Below are 12,999 nucleotides of genomic sequence, written 5' to 3'. Positions count from 1 at the left end.
CCTCATCAACAATAGTGTCTCCTCCGCTGCCCCCGCCCCCCGCGGGCGCCCATTGGTGCAGCGTCAGCCGCGCTCGAGCCGCTCCACCGCGCCCATTGGCTGCGAGCAGCTCGGGTCCCGGGCCCCCGGGGCCTTAGAGAGCCTGGGTTTGCGCGGAGACCGTCTGCTCTTTAAAGAGAAAGAGACCCGCCCCCGTGGGGGGGAGCCGAGGCAGCGGGCCGTGCGTATGTGTAGTGTGCGCGCGTGTGTGTGTGTACACGTGAGTGTACGCGCGCGCCTGGCCACGCGCGGCCTTCCCTCCCCGCTGGGGGGAGCCCTGGGCACCCAGACGGTGGAATTTTGCCAACAGGAATGTCCCGAACCGGAGCAGTCCCCAGGGGTAGTCTGAAGCCTCTCTCCCAGGACTCATGTCCTTACCCACACTATTAACTGTGTATTAACATGTACCAGCTGCACTTTTCTGGCTTTTTTTCCGTAATCTTTTTGTTCTGTCCTAATTCTATCGAACTGTGGGCAGGGCTCAAAAGGAGATGAAATTAAATTAGCCTTACTGGCATTTCATTCCTTTCCTTTCTAATTTTTTTTAAAAAACCCTACAAAGAGCCAACTCTCAGAAAGATGAAAATTGCTGGTTAGAATGGGATTTTAGGTGGTTATCTGTAGAAGTCAGTTATCAAATGCTACTACTGCCCTCCTGTATCTCAAGTAATCAGGTATTTATTTTTATCAGCTACTTCACAGTTCCTTGGTAGCTTGGAAAGATGTCTGGTACCTTAGGAGTTTGTAAACTGCTATGGTTTACAGAGGGCCTTATTTGATCCTCACAATCACTATTTCAGACAGAACTGGGCGATCCACCTATATTTTCAACTAATGGAGGAAACAAGTCTTTGTGGTATGAGCAAGGACTCAGGAAGGCAGACAGTGCCATTAGATCTAAAATTACCTAACGGGTCCTCATCAAGACAAAAAAAAAGGGGGGAAGGGGAGGATAGCTCCACACCCTGCCCACTCAACCTTTCTGGCTGTAAATCGCCTGTCCATGAACTCTTTTCCCTTTACTCCTTCCTTCAAGGTAAATTCTAGACAGATTGCTGTCTTGTTTTACGTGGGAATAGAGGACCCAGTATGACTTGCTCTGGACCTGAAATCCCAGTAGGTCCCCATGCACTATTGCAGACTTTGAAGACCTGGAGGGGACATTCAGATCCCAGGTTCATCACTTACTCTGTGATAGTGGGTCTGTCCCTGGCCAGTTTTCTTATCTGTAAAATGCAATTAGACAATACTTTTCTTTGACATAGTTGTTTTGAATATGCATCACCCATTAAATGTAGTGTAGTGTGTAGAAGGTACTTAACACTTTCAGAGTATCTGTGAGTCAGAGTCCTACGCCTCTCCTCATTCTCCATCCCACTTTCTCCTCCTATCTCCATTATTACAATGAGAGATGGACTCATCTTAAGTTTACCCATGCTCTGGGTATACCTGACAACACAATGAAAGCTTGGAGTGAGTCCGTTTTTCAGTAGATTGGAACATACAGGAAATAACCACCAAAATTCCTGAAGAGAGCTAAGTCTATCCTTAAAACAACGGGGGTGAGATAAGATATGAGGATGTTATGGAAGTTTTCTGGGGGTGTGTCTTGCACAAAATAGGAGATCAATACGTATTTACTGAACTAAACCAAAGGGAGTCCAGCAGCCCTAGTGGCCTAAGCTCCTTGATCAATTGCTTTTCATATCACCAAATCAGGGATCCCTTGGTTAGAGATAAGAGGCTTTTTGCTTTTCCGAGCTAAAGAACTTATTTCAGCAAAGAAGTTCATTAGATCAAAGACTTAAAATGTTCTTGGCTTGGTCATGAGATTTGGTGGAACCATTCACCTCTTGCTTCTAGTTTTATTTCCTACAGAAACCCAACTCCTACAGCTCCAGAAAATGCCTCTTTCATTTATTTAACAGGTTACCTCATTTATCAGTTTGGGACCTAACTTTAAATACATTAGAGCACTTCAGCTGAAGCAGTTATTAACCATGTCAGCTAAAGGATATTTGTGATGATTTGTAAATCAAAACTTTGATAGCATAAAATCTGAAAGGGAAATGGAGGAGAAGGGATTGAGTCATGGCCATCCCCCCAGGAGGTGATTTCTCACTTTTTGTCTCTGTCTCTCTCTATCTTTCTAGCTAGTGCACACACCCTATAGCAGAAACCTCTCCAAAAAAATTAAATTAAGTTAAAATGATCAAAGAATGCTAAAAAAAATATTTGGATGCCTTAGAACTCTTCAGTGTGTTTTTTAAGATTTAATGGCAATGAATAAAAGCGTCATTTATCCATGTCCTTGACTTCATTATCTGTTGTTGAAGATTCCAAGCAAACAATGTGCATCAAAGTGATGTATTGGTCTTTAGTTTGCTAGTTTTATCTATGAAGAGAGTCCTTGTATTTCAAGGATCAACAAAATAAACATGTCTCCCTGCAGTTTAACTCTGCTCTTCTTAGGATATAATTCTAATTTTCCCATTTTCTCTTCAAGGTTGAAATGTGACTGTATGAAGCTGTAAACAAGAAGCAACGTGTTGGAATTGGTTTGTATTGAAACATCTGTAGACAAAATTATTGATAGACTCATTTACTCTCTGCTTGCTTAACTCTTTACTATGATCTGGTTATGGTAAAGGAAGATGGGATTTTGAAAAAAAAAGTCTATTTCTTGCTGTTTATTTTTTTCTTCCTACAGTTTTAATAGAACCAATCATATCTTCTTGTAAATGCTAAAATATCATTGAATAAAATCTTATAGAACCACTAAAATGATCACTGTAAGTCATAAGTTCCTTTGACTTTACAATGGGAACATATCCAAATTATACATCCAGGGACCAGCAGTTGGCGTAATGGCTATGTCGCTGGACTCCCACGTAGTTGACCACGGTTCAAGTCCCAGACCCAATGGCTTAAACTCGCGCCGGGTGCATGTGCGTATGTGCCCAAGATCCCGAGAGGAAAATGGAGGAAAAGGGATTGCGACATGGCCATCCCCCCTGGGGAGTGATTTCTCGCTTTCTTTTTCTCTGTCTCTCTGGCAAGTACACGTGCCATATAGCAAAAACCTCTCAAAAAATAAAAAAGTATACATCCATTGAAGTTACAGTAATGCAAAAATATTTACACATTATGAAATACTAGATGGTAAAATACTGACATGAGAATAGAATAGTCATTTTTTAATTATTTAATTTTATTTGTTATTATTTTTTTCATTTGCTGGAGAGGACTGGTGCTCACCAGTGACAGAGAGAAAGGGAAAATGAGAAAGCAAGCTGCCAGTTCTGGGACTCAAACTGTGGTTGCCATGTGGGAATTTTAACCACCACACCACCTACTGGCCCCAGAAGAGTCATTCTTAAGGTGGGATTTTAGAAGATGCTTTTTGTCCTGAGAAATGATATATGACTTCCTCATGAAAGGAGGGAAGTATCAGAACTTAAATTGTCTACTTAAAAATCTGACTACTACTTCGCTGAGACTTTCATCTCAGACCATTTCATTAAGACCTTCCATAGTACCCACACTCCTGGTATTCCTCGTGCCTCTCTGACTATTCCCTTGCTGGCTCCTTCTCAATCTCACCTTTCAAGATTCAAAGTACTGCAGGACTTCATCCAAGCCTCCCACTCCCTAGACTGATAGCTGCACTTGTGCCCAGAATTCCACTGACTACACACTGTCATGATTTAACCGTGTGCTTGGTGTCACGTCCTGTTTTAAGTACCTCAAACCTTGTCCACAACTGAATTTATCTTCTCCTCTTAACTCACCCAGCACTAACAACTGGCTCCTCTTACAGTTTTTCTATATCTCAGTAAATGGCACTATCATCTACTCAGTGGTCTAAATCAAAACCCTGTAAGTCATCTTGGCTCTCCTCCCTTACTCTAAGGCCAGTGAATCACCATATCTTAACTAGTCTAGTTCCTAAATGTCTTGTGAATCAACTGCTATCCTCCAGACCTACCGTCTACTCTAGGAAAGCCTCTATCTTCTCTGGCCTACACAGTTACACTTACCTAGCCAGTCTCCCCAAATCATCTCTGCCCTATACACCTTCTCTAAGCACCCCACTTCAAGCTTCCCATTCTCTCCCTATAATCCATTCCCCACACATCTGCAACGGTCTTTTAAAAATACAAACTCTCCACTGCTTAACACTTTCCGATTTTTTCTTCGCATGAAGCCTCCAATCCTGAGGCTCACAAGACCTTCCAGGGCCCACTTCTTCCTCCTCTACCTCTCTAGATACTAACTGTACTGTACTTCTTATATTTTCTCCAACTATTACACTTAGCTATTTTCTCTGCTTTGAACACTCTTCACTGTCACTTGGCCAACTCCTAATCAGTTTTCAGATCAGGGAGACCTGGGTTATCTTGCTCCCCACTTAAGTGGGCCTCCCTGGGTTTACGGTAATATCATACTTCCCCGTCATCGTCGTCATAACACAATTATTTGTTCCGTATCTGTATTTCCTTCTTAATGTTCCAAACAGAGCTTGTTTGTTCACCCAACAAATATTTATTGATGGTGGTCTATGGGCAGAGCACTGTGATGACTCTATAGTAATGAGCATGCCCACAAGCTCCTTGTCCTCACAGTCTTATCTGCTGGACACAATGAACAAGTAAACCAAACATGCATGTGTGCATACACACATAGCCACATATGTGAAAAAATTACCAGTTGCAAGTTTGGGGAGAGAAAACCATAAAGTACCACGAAAAAGGACAACAATGAAGCTTTAGCAGAGCTATACAGGAAGTTCCTTCTGAAGAGGTGACATGTCAGATGAGACTAAAAGATAAGGATGAGCCCTTATGGAAATAACATTCCAAACGACAATAGCTGTATAGAGCCTAAGAATGGAGAACACTCCCTGTGTTTAATGGAAGGCCAGTGTCAGCAAAAGTGCAAGTAGTTTGGCAATAAGATGAGAGGCAGGGTCACACCGCAGCTCAGTAGCTGGATTCCACATGGCCAACTGTGGCTCAAATCCAGGCCCCAACACTGAAAAGCACACCAGGGACGTGTGCATGCCTGCCTAAAATCCTTACTGGAAGGAGGATTGAAGGAAAAAAGGACCACAACGTGACCACTCCCCACCAGGAATGCTTTCTTCCTCTCCCCTAAGTGCACATGCCCTCTGATAATTAAAACAGAAGACTGGAGAGGCAGAGGCTAGATGATGTAGAGATTGTTAGTCTCTGGTAAGAGTTTCAGTTTTAATTCTAGTTACAAGGATAAAGCTGTGTCTACTCGTTTCCTATATCAGCACAGCATCTCATAGTGACACCAAAGTCGTTAGTCACAAGTGAAATAATCCAGGCACAGAAAGAGAAATATTCTCCCTCATATGTGGAAAATGAAAAAAAAAAAAAAACTGTCCTCATGGAAGCAGAGAGAAGAATGACTACTAGAGGCTGGGAAGGATCAGGGTGGAGGGACAGATGAATGTTGATTGACAAAAACAAAATTACAGATAGACGGGAGGAATAATGTCTAGTGTTTAATGAATGCAGTTCACAACGGACGGTGTATGTCAAATCACCTAGGAGGGAAGTCATGACGGATGATGGAGATGGTGGGTTTGCTAGCTGCCCTGACTGGGCCATCGCATGTCGTGCTTGTGTACTGAAGAATCACGTGTACCCCCACAAATATGTACAGTTATTATACATTAATTTTAAAAGTCTTTAAAAAGGATCATTTATAAAATTTTCAAAAATATTTGTATCTGATATTAGAGAAAGGTCACTCATAAATGAATGGGGGCTAGGTGGTTTGACCTTTCTGGAAAGTAACTTTGACCACTTACAAGAATCAAAAATATTTATACCACCTGACCCAGAAATCCTGTCTGGAAAATACAAATATAATGCAAAATAAAATTTAAAAGTTAGATGATTAAAAAAATATATTATTTCTCCAAGTTCTATTTTTTTTGGAGAGGTGTTTGCTATAGGGCATGTGTGCTTGCCAGAGAGACAGAGACAGGGATACAGAAAGCAAGAAATCACCCCCAGGGTGGATGCCATGCCTCAATTTCTTCTCCCTTCTCCTCTTGGGATCTTGGGCACACACGTGCACACATCTGGCGTGAGTTTAAGCCACCGGGTCTGAGACTCAAATTGTGGTCAACTACATGGGAGTCCAGCAACATAGCCATTACGCCAACTGCTGGTCCCATCCAAGTTCTATTCATTACAACACAGCAACAGCCTCCAATCCCTCTTGTCCCTAAATATTACCCCCAAAAATCTAGACCTGGTTCTTCTTTTTTTACCTTAATTTCTCACTTCATGGGGTCCATTCTTGTCCTTGAATAACTCTTTGCCTTTGCTAAACCAATGTTTATCAATCCATTCTTTCTAACATAATCATTTCTGCGTCTCTACCAGTTTATTCTGATCTGCACAATGGAAGCCCCAAACTCAGAGGTAGAATCTTCCCAGGAAAGTGGAAAGGAAAGAACAGTTGTGCTTTCAGTTCTGTTTATTTGTTTTGTTTGCATTTATCACTGCCATTGCTGTTGCTTTCATAGTAGGAAACCACTCTGGCTCCTAGACGGAAAATGGCTTGAAGAGGAACAAGGAAAAGCAGGGAAGACAATGAGGAGCCTGTTGCAAAGAGCAGGGCAAGAGTAAAAAGTAGGATTCAAGCTTGGTAGAACTGACTTGTCTCACGGGTGATCACAGGTGAGGGAAGTCCTCCAGGTTTCTGGCTTGAACACCTTGAAAATTTGCTTATGTTCAGACATACTAGGTTTGAGTTTCTTGTGAGTTACTTTAAAAGAGTCATCAAAAAGGCATAAAACTCCATTTCAGAGAGGTCAGGCCAAAAGATATCAGTTTGTGAGGTTTCAGCATCCAGGTGTTATTTGCAACCATGTGAACGAATGAGTCCACCCAGGTGCCTTGGCGCAGGGCCCAGCACACAGTAGGTGCTCCAAAAACAATTGTTTTTAAATGCCCGACTGTCTCATCCACGCTGTATCTTCATGCTGAACACAGAACCACAGATGTCAGGTACTTAGTAATTCCTGTGAATGGAATGAATGGTTTAACAATTACACCATGCACAGCAGCAAAAGAACACAGGGATTTCAAACCTGTGACTTTCAGATTCCGAAACCAATATGCTTTGACCACAGCCATAGTAGTCTAATTCAGAAGATGGTTAATAAGAACTTGATAAGAAAAGGCCAGCCAAGCTCTGTGGAGCAACGGTTAAACACTGTGTAGAGGAGGCCGGATCCTACTTGACCATCCTGGTTTCAATCCCAGCCCAGCAGCCACCAACTGTGGGCCCAAGATCCTGACCAGGTGGAGCAATGGAGGAAAAGGATCGTGGCATGACCATTCTCTCTCCCATACACACGTGTCCTCTGGCATTTAAAAAAATAAGATGGGAGGGACCAGCAGTTAGCGTAATGGCTATGTTGCTGGACTCCCACGTAGTCGACCACAGTTCGCGACCCGGAACTGGTGGCTTAAACTCATGCCGGGCACATGTGCGTGCATGCCCAAGATCCCGAGGGGAGAATGGAGGAGAAGGGATTGCGGTGTGGCCATCCCCCCTGGGGGGTGCTTTCTCGCTTTCTGTTTCTCTGTCCCTCTCTGTCTGTCTGGCGAACGCACGCGCCCTATAGCAAAAACCTCTCCAAAAAAAGAAAAAAAAAAAAAAAAAGATGGGAAAGAAAGAAAAGCAAGTATATGGGATCTTTTTCATATAAAGGAGGAAACTAAAGAAAGTTCATGTCTTGCCTAAAACTAGAACTCAGGTCTTTGACTCATAGTCCATCATCCTTTTCTTCCAGTAGAGATAACTGAACAAACCAGCAGCTGTTCTACACATTAAATAGCTATCAGTTAAAATATGCTGTGAATGGGACCAGCAGATGCTGTAATGGTTACGTCACTGAACTTCCACATAGCAGACCATGGTTTGAGTCCCAGACCCAGTGGCTTAAACCTCACGCCAGGCACATGTGCATGTGTGCCAAAAATAGGAGAATGGGGCAGAAAGGATTGTGGCATGGCCATCCCCCTGGGGGGTGATTTCTTGCTTTCTGTCTCTCTGTTCTGTCTCTCTGTCTCTCTCTGCCTGTCTGCGCACCGCACACGCCCTATAGCAAAAATCTCTCTCTAAAAAAAAAAAACAAAAACATTGTGGAGAGAAAAAAAAAAAAAAGAACCAAAGAAAATTAGAATTAGATTTGGAATTGGTGAGTATTACCACTTAAAACAATCTTCTACTATTCTGCCATGCAAGCTTTCCCATCAAGATTTAAATCAAACATGATATGGCCTTTTCCAATTGTCAAAAGCACAATACAAGATATTGGGCCAGCTAGATGGTGTGGTAGTTAAGGTGGCTGGATCCCATACAGCCAACTGTGCGATTTGAGTCCCAGACATTGCAGTTTGAAAAACACACCAGGCATGTGTGCATGCATGCCCAAAATCTCAAGAGGAGAATGGATGAGACAGGGTTGCAGCATGGCCATCCCTCCAGGGGATGCTTTCTCTCTATCTCTCATTCCATTTCTCTCCAGCAAATACATGTGCCCTACAGCAAATTCAAAATGAAACCAAACAAAAAAACCTACTTCACAAAAATAGAAACAAGGTATTGGCTCCCTCTCTCTTTGTCAGAGGGAGTTTTTATTTTATTCCCAGCAGTTTTCATATCTTTTCAGAAACTCTTCAATCTACATATTAAAATAAAAGTTAAGAAAAGCATGGCATAGAACAGTGTACAGTACCATTAATGCTATGCTTTTCTTTTGAAGGACTTTGGCTGTAAATGAAGTTGTGTGTTGGGAAATTCTCCAAGAAACTGGCTTCTGAAAAGAACTCAGAGGGGTGAGGATAGAAAAGTACTCTTTTTTATGCGCACTCTTTGTACTACTATTTGAACTTTTTAAAAAATAATTACTTTGTTTATTTAATTTTTGTTATTTTTTAATTCGACCACAGAAAGAGAGAAAGGGAAAGTGAGAAAACAAGCCACCAGGTCTCAAACGTGAACTGCAGGTGAACATGTGGGAGTCCAGGGCCTTTACCACCACACTGCCAGCTGGCCTCTTACTATTTGAACTTTTAAAAACACTATTCAAGGGGGCTGGCAGGTAGCATGGTGGATAAAGGTGCTAGATTCCCACATGGGCAACCGCGGTTCTAGTCCTGGATCTGGCGGCTTGCCTTCTTGCTTTCTCTCTCTCTCTCTCTGGTGAAATTAAAAAATAATAATAACAAATGGGATTACATAAATAATTCTTAAAAAAAAAAAAAAAAAAAAAGCACTATTCAGTGGCCAACCAGTGGCATGGCGATTAAGGTGCTGAATTTTCACACTGTCAGCGACAGTTTGCGTCCCAGACCTGACGGCTTGAAAATTGCACTGGGCGCATATGTGCGCATGCTCAACATCCCAAGATGAGAATGAAGGAGAAGGGATTGCAGTGTGGCCATCCCCACAGGGGGTTATTTCTCACCTTCCCTCTCAGGGAAGGCTTGTGGCCCCTTGGAAAAAAAAAAAAAAAAAAAAAAAGCTATGTTCATGAATTAGTTTTTTGTTTTTAAGAGAGATTTTTGCTATAGGGCAAGTGCACTTGCTGAGAGACAGAAAGTGAGAAATCACCCTCCCGGGGGGTGGGATGGCCATGCCACAATCCCTTCTCCTCCAGTCTCCTGTCGGGATTTTGGGCATGAACGCACGTTCACCCGGTATGAGTGTTTTTTTTTTTTTTCTTTTTTCGAAGTGGATTTTGCTATAGGGCATGTGCGCTCACCAGAAAGTCAGAGAGAGACAGAGAGACAGAAAGCGAGAAATCAGCCCCAAGCGGGGATGGCCATGCCACAATCCCTTCTCCTCCATTCTCCTCTCGGGATCTTGGGCATGCACACACACATGCCCAGCGTGAGTTTAAGGCACCTGGTCCGGGACTCAAACCGTGGTCACCTATATGGGAGTTCAGCGACATAGCCATAATGCTAACTCCTGGTTCCCACCTGGTATGAGTTTTTTTTAGGACACTGGGTCTGGGACTCAAACCACAGTTGACAGTGTGGGAATCCAGCAGTATAATCATTATGCCATCTGCTGGTCCCTCATGATTAGTTTTAACAACAACAACAAATTTAATGGGGACAGCAGGTGGTGTGGTGGTTGGGGTGCTGACTCCCACGTGGCTGATTGTTCAAGTCCTGGACCTGGCAGCATGCTTTCTCACTTTCTCTCTCTCTCTCTCTCTCTCTCTCTCTCTCTGATAAGCACACATGCCCTATAGCAAATGAAAAAATAGTGATAATAAATAAAATTGAGTTAATAAATTTTTTTTAATGTAATGTACAAATTTATCTCAAGGCCAGTGGATAGCATGGTCATTAGGGAGCTAGACTCCCACAGGGCCAGCTGCTGTTAGAATCTCGACCTGGCAGCTTGTTTTCTCAACCTCCCCCTCTCTCTTTGTTTCTCTGGTGAATGCATGTGCCCTAGGGCAAATTAAAAATAATAATGAATAAAATTAAATAATCCCTTAAAAATTAATCTCAGAAAACAAGGATATTTCGGGGAACATTAACATTTAAAATTCTGATTTATAAATTATAACTGCAGTCTTATATGAGCTTCCGTCTCCAAAATATTTTTTTTGAGAGATTTTTGCTATAGGGCACATGCACTCGCCAGAAAGACAGAGAGAGACAGAGAGACAGAAAACAAGAAATCAGCCCCCAAGGGGGATGCCCATGTTGCAATCCCTTCTCCTCCATTCTCCTCTTGGGATCTTGGACATGCATGCACACGCACCGGGTCCGAAACTTGAACCGCAGTTGACTGACTATATGGGAGTCCAGCGACATAGCCATTACGCTAACTGCTGGTCCCAGTCTCCAAAATATTTTTGTATTTTGTTTAGGTTGAATAGTATTGATTCCTAATTAACAGATAAATAATTGCAAATGGTAATGGTGTTCTTTTAATTTCTCTGCAGCTAAGCAGATTCAGAAACTTGAAGGGAGAGTAATGGAAAATGTTTATTGGAAAAAATAATCATCAAGTGGTGAACAGATGGAGAGAAAGATGATGCAAGAATGACAGAATGTTGATCATTGTTGAAGCTGGGTGAGAAGTGTAGAGTCGTTCATTATTCATTATTCTGTTCTTTGTGTTTGTTTCGAAGTGTTTACAATAAGTGTTTTAAGAATTGGCTCACAAAAATACTGGACAACTGCTCACATGCTTTATTATAAAAACGTCATAAAAACCCTGAAAAGCTTTAAGTTTAAGAACCTAGCTGGGCGAGTTGGTGAATGCCTGTAGCTCCAGCTATTCAGGAGGCTGAGACAGGAGGATTACAAGTTTAAGACCAGTCTGGACAATATAGCAAGCCCTTGTCAGAAAGACAAATGAAATGGAGGGAAAGAAGAAAGGAGAGCGAGAGAGAAAGAAAAGGGACGGAGGGAAAAGAATAGAGAGAGAAAGAACAAGGAAGGAGGAAGGGAAGGAAGGAAGAAGGCAGGAAGGCTGGCATCTGTAAAACCCTTCTTGACATATTACTCGTTTATTTAATACTACACATGAAAACGCACAGCAACATGAACTCTGTTATATGTTTGTCATTTTTAAAAAATAAAATAGAGAGTACATACATGAGACAAAGAGACAGAAAACACCCTCCACAGGTCTTGTCACACTGTAATCCCATGTCCCCGGTCCTCCAACTCATCAAGATTGTGGGCGCTCACGCACATGCCCAGTGTTTTCAGGCCAACCCCGAGTTCTAAACCGAATAGCTTCCAGCCTTGCAGGACACTTGCATTACTGCTGCACCACAGTGGCCAGGCCTGACATAGGATTAGTTGTACTGACTACATGTTAACTGTAGTCACATAGTTATCTTTCTCTAAGCAGACATGTGGAGACCTAGATTTTAAAAGACCCATGTAAGGCTCCCTTTCTAAGTAATGGCATGTTTACGATAAATTTAAATAGATGCTCAGAAATGACATGAAAAATTTAATGCTAATTTCTAGACATAAATAAATAAGGTCCAGGGCTAGCAGGTGGTGTGGTGGTTAAAAGGCACAGGACTCCCACATGGCCAACCTTGGTTCGAGTCCCAAACCTGGCAGCTTGCTTTCTCACTCTCTCTCTGTTTTTGTCCCATTTCATGAAAATAAATAAATAAATAAAGTTAAATAAAATAACTATTTTTTTAAATAATGAAGACAATAGATATTAACTAGTAATGGTTCCAATAAATCAAAAATTTATATATTAAAATAATGGGATTTTATTATAGGCATTTAAATGTTTAAAATATATTTTGGTGGAAAATGAAATTCAAACCAAACATTTATCCCACCCTGGACCAGTCTGTACCATAGTGTTTAAGGTACCTGGATCCTACTGACCAACCACAATTCTCTCACTTTCTCTCTCTCTCTCTGGTCTGATTAAAATAAATAAATAAATGAAGTTAGAGAAAATCACTCTTAAAATAGAAAAAGAAAAGAAGAATCTACAGTTCTCTGATCTTTCATTTTTCTGTGTATAAAGCAGGTTTTTTTCTTTTACTCCAAGAAATAAGATGGCATTCTGAATATATTATAACTTTTGAAACTTTTCTTCCTTAAACTTATATCCTGGACATCTTGTCAAGAAGTGTACATCTAGATTCTATCTCTATCTTACTCCTTTTAAAGGAATTAATAGAAGATTTAGTCTCCTACTAATGGACATTTCAGTTATTTTCACTTTTTGATATTACTCAATGGTATAATGATATTGTTACACATATCTTAGCATCCTTTTTTTTCTTTTTTAATTTTTAAAAATTTTTTTGAGAGGTTTTTTTACTATAGGGCGCATGCACTCCCCAGACAGACAGAGAGAGACAGAGAGACAGAAAGCGAGAAATCACCCCCC

General features: G+C 41.6%; 1 long non-coding RNA gene across 1 annotated transcript; it reads left to right on the top strand.

Annotated features, from left to right (window-relative positions):
- The first annotated feature begins 2,543 nt into the window (after nt 1-2,543).
- On the top strand, nt 2,544-12,122 carry LOC106735356 (uncharacterized). The gene is made up of 3 exons (XR_001370690.2): nt 2,544-2,597; nt 8,858-8,930; nt 11,063-12,122. It is a non-coding gene; the product is annotated as an uncharacterized LOC106735356 (long non-coding RNA).
- Nucleotides 12,123-12,999: the final 877 nt, after the last annotated feature.

The sequence above is a fragment of the Tupaia chinensis genome, unplaced genomic scaffold, assembly GCF_000334495.1.
Source record: "Tupaia chinensis unplaced genomic scaffold, TupChi_1.0 Scaffold000361_2, whole genome shotgun sequence".
NCBI lineage: Eukaryota > Metazoa > Chordata > Mammalia > Scandentia > Tupaiidae > Tupaia > Tupaia belangeri.
Note: the sequence above shows the minus strand (reverse complement) of the source record. Positions and strands in the feature narration are given on the sequence as shown.